We start from the raw sequence: 16,991 nt of genomic DNA, 5'->3' as shown, positions 1-16,991 counted from the left end.
TTGTTCAAAAACTATGAATTAAGTTTAAATATTCTTCAACAAACCATTCTTATTACTCCTTATGAGGCCAAAATAGAAATTGACAGATTTGATTTGAAAAACTACATCGGGGCCAATATAAATCCTTTAAATCAAATAAAGGCTTTAAACTATAGCTAAAATTCTTGAGTATCTCAACACATCCCAGAAATTTGAATAGTTATAGTATAATTGAATTAAATATGTCTAAGAGTTATAAGGTTTTAAATACATATGAAGTAAAACAATATGTTGGGGTTTTATACTTTAATTTTACTTTAGTTCATGATTGTTTTTATATTGACGTAACACAATTGTAGAACTACTTACATACTATTACATATATATTATGAGAGAGAGAGAGAGAAATATTTCCCCCAAATCAGGGGGAGGATAAAGGAGATTTTCCCAAGGGATATGCATCTCATATGTTGGAAATGTGAGTCTGTACATATTATATACTATTTAGATGTATAGAGTTCCCTAGATTTTAATTATAGGAGAGAAGAAGGTAACTCCCTTCACCCACCCTAGTCTTTATTGGACAACTTAGTCATATGTATGTATGTTCTTCAGATTTCTTAAAAGGATATACAATTAGATACTGAGCAGAACAAAAGGATCCAACCAATTTTGTGGTTTTGAGGAGAAAGAGAGGGAGGATTGAGATTTCTAATTTATTAAATATGATTATTATATATAATATTTTTTTATTATTAAGACGTCATACACAAAATAAAATGTCTCACATGTGAAATGAGGGGGGAAGGACAGACATCAGCACCATTAAATACATAATAACATTACATACTGTAATTCCAGATGAGTTCTATGTATGTACATACAAAATATTCACAAGATTTTCCTTTTATTTTTTCAAGTTACTACAATTTAAGAGTTTATTTTAACGCTTTTTGATGGACGTTTTTATAAACATACAATGTGACCATAGTTGTATATGTAAATTAGTGTTGAGCTTCGTTCTGAAAATCCTAAACCGGTTTGAAACCCGTATGATTTTGAGTGGACTGAAGTAATTGGGTTCTTTATAAAAGTTAGGACTGGACCGGTCTCAAAGAAATGTTCGGTCATGATTGGTGTTACAAACTGATTGATCTGAATTTGGTCTAGACCGATTCTATTCATGTATTGTTAGTCATCAATAGCGGGATATGAAGTTAAATTTATCGCTGAAATTATATTTGTACTATTCATAAATCAGAATAGGGGAGAAAATCCGTCCATAGCACCGCGTTGCCTCAATAACACGAAAGGACGTCTGTATTTATTGTCAGCTGTCGATGTTTCTGCTCCTGTTATCCTTATCAGTGGTCTGAACGTGATTTGCTTTAATTCGAATTAGCTCATGTTAAGCTGCTAGCATTTTAATTATAGTTATTTAGTTGCTAAGAATTGACCCAGAATTGGCTAACTATCAATTGATTCTGGGCCCTTTTTTGCTGTTTCTATTCGTATGAAAGGCTGCGCGATACAACAAAGGCTGTGATATTTTTGCTTCCGTTTGTTTGTTTGTTAGTCACCAGGATTGCATCAAAAGTTAGAGATCAATTTTTACCGAGTGCCCATTCTAGTCTTCTCTATTGATTTCCCTACAAATAATTCCATACATATATTGAGACCCAAAAACATCCATCAACTATTTCAAGGTTAATAGAACGCCAAAAGGTTAGACCAACATGTAATCGGGCTTGCTAGAATTTTCAATTTGATGTATCGGACAGACTGCTTGACAAGAAAGGCAGAGTTGGACTAAGCAGAGAAGCAATAATAGTCTATGACTTCATTATTGCTAAAGTTTTTTAATTTGATGTATCGTACCGACGCGACTACTGGGTAAAAAAAACATATTTTGACAAAACATGCAACCACTGATAAACTGACGTCAATATTAAAAGCGTGTTTAAAGTAAAACATCAGTCGTACACGCATTATGGTATAGCATTGTATTTCTATTAGACTTAAACTATTTGAAAACAATTAAATTTCGGTCTAGGGGTCTGTACCGAAATATCGATCCAAACGCTCTTGAGAAAATCACTTAAGACCTAACTGGAGAAGAATGTTTGGTATTAAACCGAGTTTCAACACTAATGTAAGTGTATACAACCATGGCCGCAGCTCAGAACCCTCTCCATTACTCCAAAAGAACAGCCTCGTACATATAATATTTATTTTTATAATATATACAATATATGTACATAGAAAAACAAACTATCTCTCAAAATAAACACTGACATAAAGATAAGTATCAATTCTTTTGTATATAGCATGTACATTGTACATACATATTTGACGATCGACAGCTAATGAATAACATTTAAAATTTATAGATTCCGTAGGAGGGGGAGGAAAAGTGACTTGTAGGAGGTCAAAGATCATATTATTGAGATGATGATGATGACCTTTTACTACACCAGACTCAAACTGTTTCTTCTATGTATATTAACTCTATAAACAATATACATAAATAAATACAACATTCTCTTATAAAATGTTTTTGTAAAGCAACTATTTGCAAATTAGAGATAATTATTAGTGTTGTGTCAGTCTGTATTTATTTGGTCCAGTCCAGTCTAGTCTTAGAACTAGTCCCATTAGTCCTGATTAAAAAATAAAGTTGTTTTATAAGTTTTAGGACTGATATGCCGGACCGAACTGTGCCGTACCGAGACTGAACTGGACGGGACTGCAGTCGTAAGTCCTAAATAAGGACCAACACAACACTACTGTTGAGTGTTGAGTTACTTATTAGACAGTAGTACTCCATGCAAAAGTAATTTAGTTACATTACTGATCCCTTAGAATCAAGAGTAATAATATTTCAGCTGAACTTAACCTTCTTAGAGACCAATACTCTTTTTGTAAATGAAATCCGTATTCTCTACATTTTAAATTAACTCTTTTGGCGTAAAAACAATTGAATTTTTTAAAATAATTCTTCCTTTTCAAACAAAACCCATAAAATATGCAAGCTTTTTAACCTTTAAATTGCATTTTCTCATATTTGAAACCAAAATAAAATTTTGGAATGAAATAAATCATTTTTAAGTTGGAAACAAAAGTGGTCTCAAACCTATCAAAAGGGTAAAATTATCGAAAAGCAGATCTGACAGGGAAACCCCAATTACAGAATCGTGCTTAGTGCGTCAAGCACTATTAAAATAGAATATAGAATTCAATAGATCTTTGGAAAAGTTATAATTTTGTTCACTCGTGACATTTTTGGTCCTGGATCTCTGGAATAAAACTAACAAAGTATAGTTTTTTAAACATTAACAATAAGTCATGAGAGATCGATTTTACCTTCTTTTAGGAATGAAAAGTGGAACTAGACTGGACTCCAGCCTTAAATAATTATAATATATAATATTTAGGTACTTCAGAGTATCCTTTAGCCTTACGTATTATTTATCCATAGGAGTTGTAATAATAAAAGGAAATAATGTTATACGCTCAGTGGCGGAGGGATTTAAGTGCATCATGTATACAATTTTAGTGATTTACAATGTTTGTACACTTCTTTTTTTTTATATATAGTTTTATATATTTTAAATGAATTTCAGACCTTATTTGAACCTCAAATTGGGTATCCACTTTGATACCTCTTCTGAATAAATTTTACTGCCCAAGACTTCTAAGGCTTTAAATTTTCAATGATGAACCTCAAGATAAAGCTCAAAACCTTACTTCTAATAACCCTATACTGACAATTAAGGGTGCATGGGATTTAATTAAAAAAATACATATTATGAGATTGAAAATAAAAACAATCTTAATAAAAATGAAGGAAAAAAGAGAAATGTCCAATTTCTCCTTTTAAACATCTTATATATCAGGGGCGTCTGCGGGAGGGGGATGGCTGTATCCCTCCTCCCCTAAATTAAGGAATTTTTGCTTTTTACTTGTAAATTTAAAATATAATTTTTTTGAAAAAAAAATTATATTTCAAATGGTAAACAGCCATTGATTTTTGAAAAAAAATTCAAAAAAATCAATTTTTAAAGGAAAGCAATAGATTTTTTAATTTCTTTTCCAAAAAATAATTTTTTTTTTTGAAAGGAAGCTATGAATTTTTTATTTTTTTTTTCCAAAAAAAATAATTTACTATGAATAACTATAGATTTTTGAAATTTTTCTGAAAAAATTTAATATTTGAAATTTAATTTTGAGATTTTTTTCTAAAAAAATTAATTTTTTGTAAGCAGCTGTTGATTTTGAAAAAAATACAAAAATTTAAGTTTTTGAGAAAAGATATGGATTTTTGAAAAACAAAAATTTTGTTAATAGCTATAGATTTTTGAACTTAACTATTCATAAAATTTAATTTTGGATATTTTTTTCCAAAAAATTTAATTTGCTTTGAATAGCCATGGATTTTTGAAATTTTCCTCCAAAAAATGTAATATTTGAAATTTAATTTTGAGATAAAAAAAATACATATATGTATTTATTGTAAACAGCTGTTGGTTTTTGAAAAAAAAAAATTGTGAAAAGCTATAGATTTCTCAATTATGATTCCAAAAAATTCATTGAAAATTTTTATTTATGAATTTTTATAAAAGAAATTCAAAAACCAAGCCCTCCCCCAAAAAAAAAAAAATGTATATATATATATATATAATTCAGTGGACGCCCTTGCATATGTACATAGGTAAATACGGTTCAATATTTCATAAACATATTTCAGTCAATTAAAAACTTTGTATTCATATTTGTGGAATGAGTTGAGATGTACAAGAATGTGAACTATAGTTCACAGCCTTTATTAATTTATGAGATTTAATTTGGACCCTAATATGACCCTTTCAAGTAGATCATATTAATTTCTAATTATTATTTATTGTGGTGATTAATTTTAGTTATTTTAAGTACAATTTACGGCGCCTCCAAGGGTTAATAACAAATATTGGTTGATAGAAATTGACGATAATTCGTAAAATAATACAAATGTAATTTTAAGAAAAATCCTTCCATCTTGCTTTGGTGTAGACATGCCATACATATATATGTGGTGCGTCAACATAAAAACAATCTTGAACAGAAATCATGAAAAGGAGAGAGTCCGTTTCTTCCCAAAAATTTATAGACCTATTCGAGTCAATTACCCAAATTTCTGGGATGACTTATGATACCTACGAATTTCAACTATAGTTAACAATCTTTCTTTGGTTTATGAAAGTTATATTGGCTCCGATATGGCCTCTTTTAATATAAATTATCAATTTCTCATGTTTTTTTAAAATTGACGACTCATATATATATTATGTAAGTGCCTACTTGAATCTAAATCTGCAAAATTATTTTTTGTATTGTATTTCTAATTATTTTCGTTTCTTTTGAAGTAAAGATTCTTCATAATAATTAGGAAAATGAATTACATTTCCAAACAAAATGATGAAATCTTACATAGAAATGATGGAAAAAAAACGAATGTATGTAGAATGATGGATACACAGATTTTATATAAAAATCTCTACCTTGAGATTATTTTTATTCTTGAGAGAGTGAGAGTTGTATGGAATTTTATTTTCATTTTTCATTCCATCACTAATTAAGAATCATAAAGTTGACTTTTATTGTAATAAAAGTGATGAAAAAAAGGCATTACAATCAGGAGTTGTTGGAATATTTATCTATGTTCATAAATCCATTTAAAAACTCTTCTTTGGAGATTCCACATACAATAAATAGTTGTTGTCTATTATGGAGTAATATTTGTTGATCTTGATGTGTATACCTACATATGTGGCGCCAGGACCATAACTACGGGGGGTGCTACCCCTCCCCCTGACTAAAAGCTTGCGGTCAAACTGGTAAAAAACAGTTTTCATCAATCATTTTTTGCAGTTGTCATAATTTAGAAATTAACATTTTTCCATATTCAAAATTGTGTCCTTCTTGAAAAAAAAAAAAACAATTGTCAAAGTTATTTAATTTTTTTTTAATTGCCTTGTGTATATTGTATAAGTCTCTTTCTATCTCGATATTATTGGAATTAAGATCTCGACTTTTTGGCGATATTCGGATAAATAGCACTGTGGAGGATCATGAAAGTAATTGAAAGTTCTCATTATGTGGAGAAGGTTATGAGTTTCTCTTTTATGAAGCATTAAGGGGAGGGACGGGGGACTCGGAGTCGATCCGTGGGATGAGGGATGATATTTCATTAAAGTAAAACTTGTTTATACTGTGAACAAGTATAATCACAGGAGGAATGTAATCATGGAGAGGAACTTCTATGTCATCAAATCTATTAACTCCTGTAGCAGAAAATTAATGTAAACATAAAAAGATACCGTATAAACTCCAATGATTGTCTAATCCTACGTAGAAACTTTTCGAGCAATTGTGATCAATTGAGTCAAGATCCCTCTACCCCCTAACTCCAATAACATATTTTTTGCCGTCTTCAATTTTTCTGAATAAAAGGATAAAGTATAATGAGCAGCCAAACTTACAATGTACCCATTATCTTTTCTTAAAAAAAGGTTATTTGGTCTTCTACAAAAAATGTTAACTAAAGTTTTTTGTCATTATTCAAAAATTTTAATTGTCAAATTTGGCATTCATAAGAAAAGAAAAAAAAAGCATTAATAATTATAAACTGCGATATTCATAAATGTTCTCCCCCCACCCTATGTGAAAGTTGAGGAAGCCCGCAACTGAGTGTAACCTACCTATATTCTAGTGTTGTTTGGTTTATTACATTCCGTCCCATCTTCTCAAACATTTAGTTTCGTCTTTATTTGTATGTGTGTGTTTTTTTGTTTGTTTTTTTAAAGATTTATTTGAGTGAGACGAATCATTCAAAATATGAGTTTGTTTTGTCTTTGTCTCGTAATCTTCAAGCAAAATTAATTTAATTTCGTCTAGTCAAAGCTGTCAAAATTAAAACTGGTTCTGAGTGTACTGATTGAAAGTAGTCCTAGACCGGTCTGAGACCGTTAGGATTTTTAGAGGACTGAATTAATTCGGCCCTCTAAAAAAGTTCGGTCTGGACCAGTCTCAACGAAAAATTCTTTCAACACTATTCCATATATTTCATAAATCTCTAATGATGCAGTTTGAACTCATTCTTTAAAAAGGTTTCATAAACGCCCATTGTTTACTTCCACTATCAAGGCATGTAATTTTATACGTTTTTATTCTTTATCGGTAGGGATTGATGAATAACCTACAAGATTCATTTTCAGGGTTACTTGTGGTAGAGGTACAATTAGGTATCACCTAAAGATATGGGGAAAAATAGATATCCAATCAAGATCAGTTATTCCGATAAAATAAAAGTTTTTTCTTAAACTTTTTTGATTAGTAAAACAGAGAGACATGATGTATGCGTAAGACCTAGAACACTTTTGTCGCCCTTGGGACTTCAAAATGAATTTACAAATACCTATGTATAGTAATGCAAATCGTGTGTATTTTGGGTATGTTAAAGAAAGGAAACTGAAACTCAAAATGGTAACCCTGATTATTTAAAAGTTGTTTTGGAGAAATGTAGCTTAACTCTACTGACGTTTCATTAGATCAGTCCCAATCAGCTGTGGCGAGAGAGGAAGGCGAGAAGGAAATAAAAAAGGGATAACTCTGTAGTCGATCTTCAATTATAATCTGAGTCCAATATGAACTTACAATCAACAACAACAAAATCTAAAGGTTACCCACTGTCTTTTATGAGACACGGAACTAGGTGATCATTATTTGATCATGCAGGTTTTGTCATAAAATTTATCATCCTACTTTAAGTCTTTTCCACAGGTCATGGGTGAAATCCCAACCAACGAACTTTTGCAAAATACAATCTTAAATATGGCGCTATCATGAATTTTGAGTGATCCTTATTTTTTGAAACTTGTGATCAGAGCATTGATGCAAAACTTATCAAGGATATTTGAGCCTCAAAAATATTTGCTAAACTTCTAAATTCTTTGATTTTTTTTTATTTCAAGTTAAAAACTAAATAGACTCCTGCTATATTTTATTATTTGTCCAAATACTAAATTATAAAGTGTCTGTGAACCAAATAATAGATATTTTTGTAAGTATTAGTCAAAATGGGTAGATATTATTGTTAGTCGGAAAAATTTTACTTTTTCTAAAATCTTTTGAATTTCATATTTGCTAAGCACTAATCTGTAATTAGTGTTAAATCTGGTTTTCGAGAAATTTTGGAGTATTTTCCCCCCTTTTTATAGGTTTGCGACCACTTTTGAGTAAAAAAAAAAATCAGTATCCCACATGAAAATTAGTTTATTCTTTGCAAAATGTTATGCTAATTTCAAATACGTGCTTATATTTTGAAGAAAAAAAAACACAATTTAAAAGTTAAAAATTATCTATATTTTATGGCTTTTATTTGAAAAGGAAGAATTCTTCAAATTTATTCAATTGTTTTTTACGAAACAAGAGTTCATTTAAGTATAAATAATATGGGTTTCATTTAAAAAAGTGCATTTTGGTTCTAGAAGATCCATTTTTGCTGTAATATCATTCATTCCTCTTCATTCTAAGTAATAAGTAATGTAGAATAATATGTAATAAGTAACTTATTACTCAAATAAGTAATATTGCCCAACGCTAAAAATGTCACATAGGTTTTTGACAACACATTTTTCACTAATTTGTTAAATTTCTACACCTGAGACTCATATACGAATATACATTAGGGTCATCGGATATCACGAAATGTGCAGTATTCTGATCAACAGTGGATTAAAACAAAATCCAAAAATGTCTTCTTTTTTTTTATTTCTGATCGATATCAAAGAAGAGTCTCACACCTGTTATATTGGGATTTTACTTTGATATAAGTATGTAAAGTCAAAAGTCAATCTTTATTGAACAAGAAAGAGTCAGCTGTCCATGTATAATACACGTACATATTATAGTACACTTATTGGGACAACAACTCTGAGACACGAGACAAACGTGAATTTGGATGTCTCATATGCGGTATGTCAAATTAAAAAATCAAATATTTTCCCAAAATTGAGTTGAGATTAAATTTGCACTCTCCTCCAAGTAACCTTAAATTTCTATGAATAAAAGATTCTTATTAACCCTTTGGGTGACCCGCAAATTCCACTTAAAATAGCCAAAATATATCTAGAACAGTGGTACTCAAACGGGGGTACACCTACCACTTGGGGTACTTGGAGGCATTCCAGGGGGTACTTGAGATTTTCAAAGAATATTTTACATGTGGTACATACCTCAGGGGAGTCCGCAGGACGTGGTCTGGAGGGGCTATCCTCTCCAAATTAAGGGATTTTTGTTTTTTAGTAGAAAATGTAATGTTTGATTTTTTTTCAAAAAATTTAATATTTGGAATTTTTTTTCTATAAATTTTATAATTAAAAAATTTTTTATTTTTTGCAAACAGCAGTATATTTTGAATTTTTTTTTCTAAAAAAAACTTAATTTTTTGAGAATAAATATGGATTTTTTAAATTTTTTGCCAAAAAAATAGTTTTTTGTGAAAAGCTGACGCCCCTGTGCACGTACATAATATATATGTAGAAAAAAAGATATATATTTCCACCAACTAAGAAATTAACCAGAGGGTGAACAGTTAGTAGAATATACATATAGATACAAAGCTGCTGATGGTTTATTCTGTATTTCTCTCCCCCCCCCTTTCCATCGCATTTTTCATTCTTGATCAATGTTCCACCTTCACCATCAGAAGGAGAAGAAATACGGGGTGAATCTATTTTTCTCTTTATTTCTACCTATGTGTGCACCTTCCAAAGCTCCTCTTTGTCTTGTGTATGTGTGTGTTGCTCAAGAACCAACATCATTTGAGGTTAAATTAGGCATATAATAAAAAGAAAGTTGACTTGGGTGGTCGCTCGCTGGCTCGCTCAGTCCGTCGGTCACTACGAGTCTCTTTCTCCCTCTCAATTAAAAAGCTACCTAATTTTCTTCAAGAAGAAATTCTTTTATATTCTTAGTCTTTTTATTAGGGTATTATTATTATTTTTTCGCTATTGTGATTATTTCTACCCCTAAACACTTGATGGAAGGAATATTTTTATGTACATACATATACGATACGCCAATTAATTCAAGAAAATCTACCTGTACAAACATTTATTATTGTGTTCCCTCCCTTCTCCTAAGAAACGTACAAAAAAAAACCCTAAATTTAAAAACGGGATTTGAGTTGCAAATAATATAATAATTAGATACAATTATTACACTTTTATATTTTCCATGCAGGTGTGTGCCTGGGGTTTACATACTTACATACATTGGTATGTATAAACAAACTCCACATTTATTATACAAGCTATGGTATAACTAAACCATTGGTTTAAAATCATTAATACAATTCTACATAACAATAACAATTTATGAGAATGAATATTATAAGTGAATTGGTTTAAAAACACAAATTTGCTTAACTTGATATGGATTAAACCTCTGGAAACAATTTAATTTGAAAGTGTATATATATTGCGTACAAGGTGCACCCAAAAAAATAAGGTAAACTAATATAAAAACGAAGGATTTACAGCACTTGGGATGAGCATGATACAATAGTTGAATATTAGGTGGGTACTGACAGGGGCGTCAATAGTATTATATTTTGGGAGGGGCTTGTTTTTTGGATTTTTTTGCTAAAACAATTTTAAAAAAGAATTAAATTTTCTTGTAAAAAGCAAATATTTCTTAATTTGCGGAGGGATACAGCCCCTGCGGACGTCCCTGATTGGATATTAATATATTAATGGTCTAATTTTTGACTATTTTAATACAAATTATATAAGAATTCTCTAGCATATTATTATGTTCAAATGCCCACAGTTATATTACTCATAAATACTTAACAACCGAGTGATTTTGATAGATCAAAATGAAATGATAACATCAATTATTAGTTAGTAATGAACAATGTTATAATTAAATGAGACATTTAATTACAAATAAATTGCAACTTGTACAATTTTTTATATAAGTTGAAATTTGTACAGACATCACCCATTGACCTTCTACTCTAATCTTTTTTTCTACGGTGAGATATTGATTTTTATCTTATTCTTATTTTTTTTTTATCAAAATCGAAATATATAATATGAGATAATTAAAGATAAAAAAATATATTCTTGGTCAACCATATTTTGTTGCATAATAACTTAAAGCTATTGAGCTGTTCAGTTCAAGAAGCTATTAAATGATAAATTATTAAAATTGATTATGGACTACATTTGTATTCTTGGACAAATTCTTGTCAACTTCTATAAACAAATTATTTTTATTAAACCTTTGTGTGTACTACAAATTACATTAGTTAAAGTAGCCAAAATTGATCGTCAAAATCAAGTAATGAGAACTTGATATATTTTATGGATGTAAGGAACCATATCGGGCCCAATATAAGTCACTTAAATCAAATAAAAGTTATAAATTATAGTATAAACTCTTGTTTATCTCAACTCATCCCACAAATTTGATTACAAAGCCTATAATTGAGTCAAAATACCTCTATAAAATATTGGACTGTATTATATATAAAGTAAAAAAAATATTGGGATTTTTTTTTTGTATTTTTGTCAAAGACTATGTTCATGTTGACACACCACATATCAAATTATACATCTCATTTTTTTATTGCAATTTGTTCAATATTCTTGTATAAAAATGCATCTTGTACACAACATGTAAAGTTTGTTTCCAACTTTTTAGATTAATATTGTTTTCCCGAAGAATATTTGTAGATAAATAGATAAAGCCTATGGTATTTTTTAAAATGATTCCTTGCCCCAAGAAGAATAAGGAGGAAGATGCTTCGTGTCGTGTCGTGTCTCTTTAGAACAAAAAACTCCTCTCTAAACTAAAAATAAGGAAAGAAATTCCTTTTCTTTTTTTTCACTCCATGATTATTGTCTTGTGTAATACGTACGTACATATAAAGAAACGAACAAGACATCATCTATCTACTTATAAAGACAATAAAGAAAGAATTTTTCCTATTTTTTTTTTGAAGAAACATCAACAAATATTTTAATTGTTATGATGAGTAGCGTCTTCAAAAAAGAGAGAGGGAGAAGGAGGAAGTGATCATCATGGACCCCCATACCTTCTTAGGGCTCAAGAATTTACGCGTATATACCTCCAAGTGTGCAATGCAAGCCCATTAAATAACCAATACTTATATACAACCAGTGTTTTACTCAAAAGGGATGATGCTGCCTCAAGCTACGATCTCAGTGAAGTTGTTTTAATAACACACACTGATTATTTTCTTGGGTGAACCCATTTTTGTTTTTTCCATTCCTCCCTTGAAAATTTCTTTAATTTTCTTTTTTTGTACATAGATGATGATTACTCTGAACGGATGGACTACAAGAGAGAGAGAGAGACTGATTGGAATTTCAGCAATTTTTATGGTTGGAATGGATTATAATCTTATTCACAATTAGCTTGATTTTCCTTATCTTTTTGAATTTCTTTTGTTGCTGTTATTCTTTTCCCCCGAAGGAGTTAGGATTAAAGATAAGAAGGATCCACATTTGCTCGGATCTGGGTCGGCCCAGATCTTTATATGTAAATATACGAATGAATTTCGGATACCCAAACTTCAAATCTGAAGCCAAAATTAGACGAATTTTATACAAATTTTACACGAAGTTTGCACTTAAATAGAATATGATATAAGTTACATTTTTACTGAGATGCCCAAACGATGAAACCCCCAATGCAGTAGTCAGTGCGTTCAATATAAATCATATCTTTTTTTTTAACTAGGGTTAATTATTAAATAATACTATAGCCTTTTTATCATCCGAAACATCCCTTGGATCTTTTTTAAGATCCGTAAAACTTCAATTAAGATTGAGTCTCGTATCTTTTTAGATAATACAAGTTTACTTATGCCATTTACAGATCCAAGACCCGTTCTATTTCTGGTTAGGATTGCGAGATTCAATAATTAGCGGTCCATATAATAGTTTTGAGTGGCTCAATTCAGGGTTCAGTTAAAATGTTAACATATTGGGCGTTAGTACATCTATGACAGGGATGGGGAACCAATGGCTTATTGATTGATTAGGAGTGGTGCATTGCAGCCATATTAATAATCTCCCATTTTCATTGAACACAAAAACTTAACCCTTCCTACATACAATGACAGAAAAAAAACACAAAATCAGTTTGAGTTTGTCATCTTAAGGGATTATTTGTAGATATTTCGGACTAGTACGTTTCTAAAGAAAGGTTATACTTTAAAAACTTTTATAAGGAGTAATTTGATTTTTTATCAAATTTATTTTCTTTAAAAGCAAGCACACTTTGATTTTTTGTAGGATCGATGAAAACCTATTTTTTTATCTACATACCGATTCAGAGATAACTTGGACCAAATTAAGTCTACATTACACCAAGTATAATGGTCTCAGACGGGTCTTGAATTTCCAGACTGAAACCCAACACCTGTAATAAGATAAGGTGTATATTTACATAACCAAGAATATAAACCTTGCAGATTAGAGATTAAACAAAATACATCATATAAATTGTTTTCTTGTAGCTTGCTTACTTATTTGTGGATTACTATAACTACGTAGAGTGGCACCTCTTGTGGACAATAATGTACTTAAAAGTTTAATCATAGCCCACTCTTATCTATTATGGGGTCTATTTTTCGTTTAATAGATCTTTCAGCTAATTCGAGTTCAATAAATCAACATTCAAAAAACTAATAATTAGAAATTCGTCAGCAGACTAAAAAATATATAGGAATTGTTGATGTTTATGAGATACCATTGTGATATATGTTGTAAACAGATTTGACATTATCTGATTGATATTAGCATGTATGTTCATAGATATTAATGTGTACTATTCAGATTTTGTATCGTATAAAATGGGCGCATTGTATGGTAAAGATTGACCACCCCTGATATATGAGATCATCAAATACATCAAATAATGATGCCATAAAAGAGTCAGAACGGTCATATTAGTTCTTGAATGTGAAACGAATTAAAAATGCGGATCACTATGGTTTGGTCAATGGCATTCCGTTCATTTTTTCCCCCTTCTTTTTGAAAGAAAATAAAGACCCATTTTTGAATACATCATATACCTACATACACACATAATCGAAGGTCACATCTTATAGGTAGGTAGGAGTACGTAAAGGGGCGCTGACTCTCCTTCTCTCCATTTGTCCATTCTTGTATATAGGTACAAGTCATCAGCACTACAAAGAAGAAGAAAAATATATCATCTAAAGAAAGTTTTTAAGGGGTTTAAAGTGTTGACTCATCATGGTTTTTTGAAACCCCTTTCTTTAGGTGATCCTGAATTATTACTGCATTAATGAACTACATACTAGTGGTGAGATTCAGTCCGAGATCGAATTTCTATTTCTGTTAGTGTCTTCTGACCAAATTCAGTTAAACCCATCAGGAACAATAAAGCTGTCCAGACGGCGGTGTCAAACCAGAGTCCAGAATTCAAATTTTTGACCAAAATTTAACCCTGGAAGAAGCAAAAGTTAATCACGTCTTTACATTTATTGTGTCACTCAGCCTTTCTTTCGAAAATTAGCTAGGCAGAAAAAGGCTCAAAATCAGTTGGTAGTTAGCCAATTATATCGAGTCATTATTCAACAATTCTTGAAAATTGTTAACCACTTAAAGTGAACTATTTATAATTCAACCAATCAACGTTTAGAATATTGATTAGGAGAAAAAAAAACAGGGAATTCGAAAGCTGACAACAAAATACAGAGTATATTTTTATTTCAAAAATCTTTTATAAAATAACCTTCATTTTTTTTGTTTTACAGCGAAACCGGTCTAGACCAAAGTTGGGCAAAATTAGAATTAATTATAATGGTCTTAGACCAAAAATGGTATCTAGTATTTATGTGTAGAGTAATAATAGTCATTAATCTACTTTCAAAAGCAGAGTTGAGGTATTTCTTGACTTATGATTTTATTTTTCCGTTCCAAGGCAAATGACCCCGAAAAGAAGAATAAAATGAACTCAGTACCTACGAGTGTAGCAAACAAGTTGTCACAAAGAATGATCACAGATGAACATCTTGATTCGATATTATTATTATTATTGCCTTCAGACTGAGACTGAGAGAGTACAAATTCGACAAAAAAAGAAAATTGTAAAAAGACATAAGATTATTTATGTAGTGATGGAATAAAAAGTCAAATTGAAAGTCAAGTAATTTTTAATACAACTCCTGTCTGCTCTTTAAAGGATATAATAAAGAAATTCCAAAGTATCTATATAAGTACAAAAGTTGTCAGAATTCAGTAAAAGTTACGTATCCACTAGTGTTGAGACTAGCTCTAAGATTATTTGTTTTAAAGGTTCGGACTTACGTGATTTGTTTTAAACCGATTTGAACCAATATTTCAATCCAGACTGCGATCGTAGAGCGAAATTTATGCAACAATTGATTAGGTCTCAATTTATGTACCAATTTTTTCCCTATCTGCCTAATTATTGAGCTGTACAAAATTGATTTATCCAACTTCATATGCCATTGTTGTATGTCGATGTTCACAAGTTTTGATACACAACTGACGTCATCAGCAATAAATATGTATGGATTTTGTTCTGTACAAAAATAACCACACGGGCGCCCTCTATCAAATCAAAACTTGACAGGATCTCAAATTTTAAACACTAAGATGAAGTTGAATTTCTCTCAAAAAAATTTAAATCACTACATGGCATCATTTCTTTGTGATAGAAACTTTGCTTTGAGCTTGGATTATTAACATTTTATAATGTTTTCAGTTATAATTATCGTTTAAAATCCTATTGAGTATGGCCACGATACCAGCACCCTGAATCTACAAACAAGTCGTGCCGAGCATTAAACAGCCATTATAGATTCAACCTTGAGCGAATTTTAAATGAAACCGATCCAAACCTAATTGGTTCGGTCCAAACAAGATCCAACACAAGTATTTACTATGTATACATATTATAGATTACAGAATGAAGCAAAAAAAAAACTGGTTAGTTTCTCTCCCATATCGATAAATGCTGAACATTGAAGGTTCTGTGAGTAGCTTCAATGGGGTTTATTTATCTACATAAATATAATTTTGAAATCATAGGGGGGGAGGGGGTTAATTCCCGAGTTTTTATAGCTTTTTATAGAGATTGAGCCACTTTTTTTTTTTATTATTATCTTTACGATGTATGTATAAACTATAAATTAGAAAATTCTATATTATTATTATTGAGGATCCCGACCACTTAAGCGCTCGCACATGCACGCACGCTCGCTCGCATGTTCAGAAATTTTATTTTTTCGCCTTTTCACGAATATAATATTTCATTCTGCCTTCGTGCGTGTTTGAATAGGGATCTACGTTAGCAAACGTGGGTTTTATAAGTGATTGCTTTGAAAGTTGTTGTTTCAAGTGTGTTATACTATATTAATGAATTAGTGACTTGCTCCCCAGACAACTCAGTAGTGACCTGTATTTATTTCACCAAAATAAATACGATATTTCGTGATATTTAGTCGAATACGAAAAGTGTTGATCCAAGATACAAATTTATTTCGTCAAAGGTGAGATCCTCAATCTGATTTTTATTGAATTTACGTAAATGTGAACATACAAATATCCTTGCTTGGTAATAATCATACAGCGAAAATATCTCTTCTGATGCATGTTTGCCAGACTCTTTGCAAATAAAAATAATTTTGAAACTGGCAAAAAGACAATTTACTTACTTTAGAGTAGGTGGTGGTCTAATACAAGTTAGTAGAATCAACTTTCATAAATAGTTCTCCTGTTGCAGATATATTTTTAAAAAAAAAAACTTTGATACAAAAAAAAAGTGAAATTTTTGTTTTGATTTTCTTTTTTGGATAGGTCCGGGATGTGATTTTTTTTTTTTTTTTTCTTAAGGACAAATTTCTATTTTTATATTAATATAAAACAGCAGTACATGAAAAGAAA

The 16,991-nt window shown here is 30.4% G+C and overlaps 1 protein-coding gene across 2 annotated transcripts in view; it reads left to right on the top strand.

The window, feature by feature from the left end:
* LOC121124905 (uncharacterized) overlaps window positions 1-16,991 on the top strand; it is a 41,647-nt gene that overhangs the window by 20,922 nt on the left and 3,734 nt on the right. The window contains exon 1 of one of the 2 annotated variants that reach the window (XM_040720108.2): window positions 16,352-16,597. The exons of the other annotated variant lie outside the window; for it this stretch is intronic. The gene's annotated coding sequence lies outside the window, so the exon portion shown is untranslated. Of the gene's footprint in view, window positions 1-16,351; window positions 16,598-16,991 lie in introns of those variants that run through there. 2 annotated transcript variants of the gene reach the window in all.

The sequence above is a fragment of the Lepeophtheirus salmonis genome, chromosome 9 (assembly GCF_016086655.4).
Source record: "Lepeophtheirus salmonis chromosome 9, UVic_Lsal_1.4, whole genome shotgun sequence".
NCBI classification, from domain to species: Eukaryota; Metazoa; Arthropoda; class Copepoda; order Siphonostomatoida; family Caligidae; genus Lepeophtheirus; species Lepeophtheirus salmonis.
This window is presented reverse-complemented; position numbering and strand designations above follow the sequence as displayed.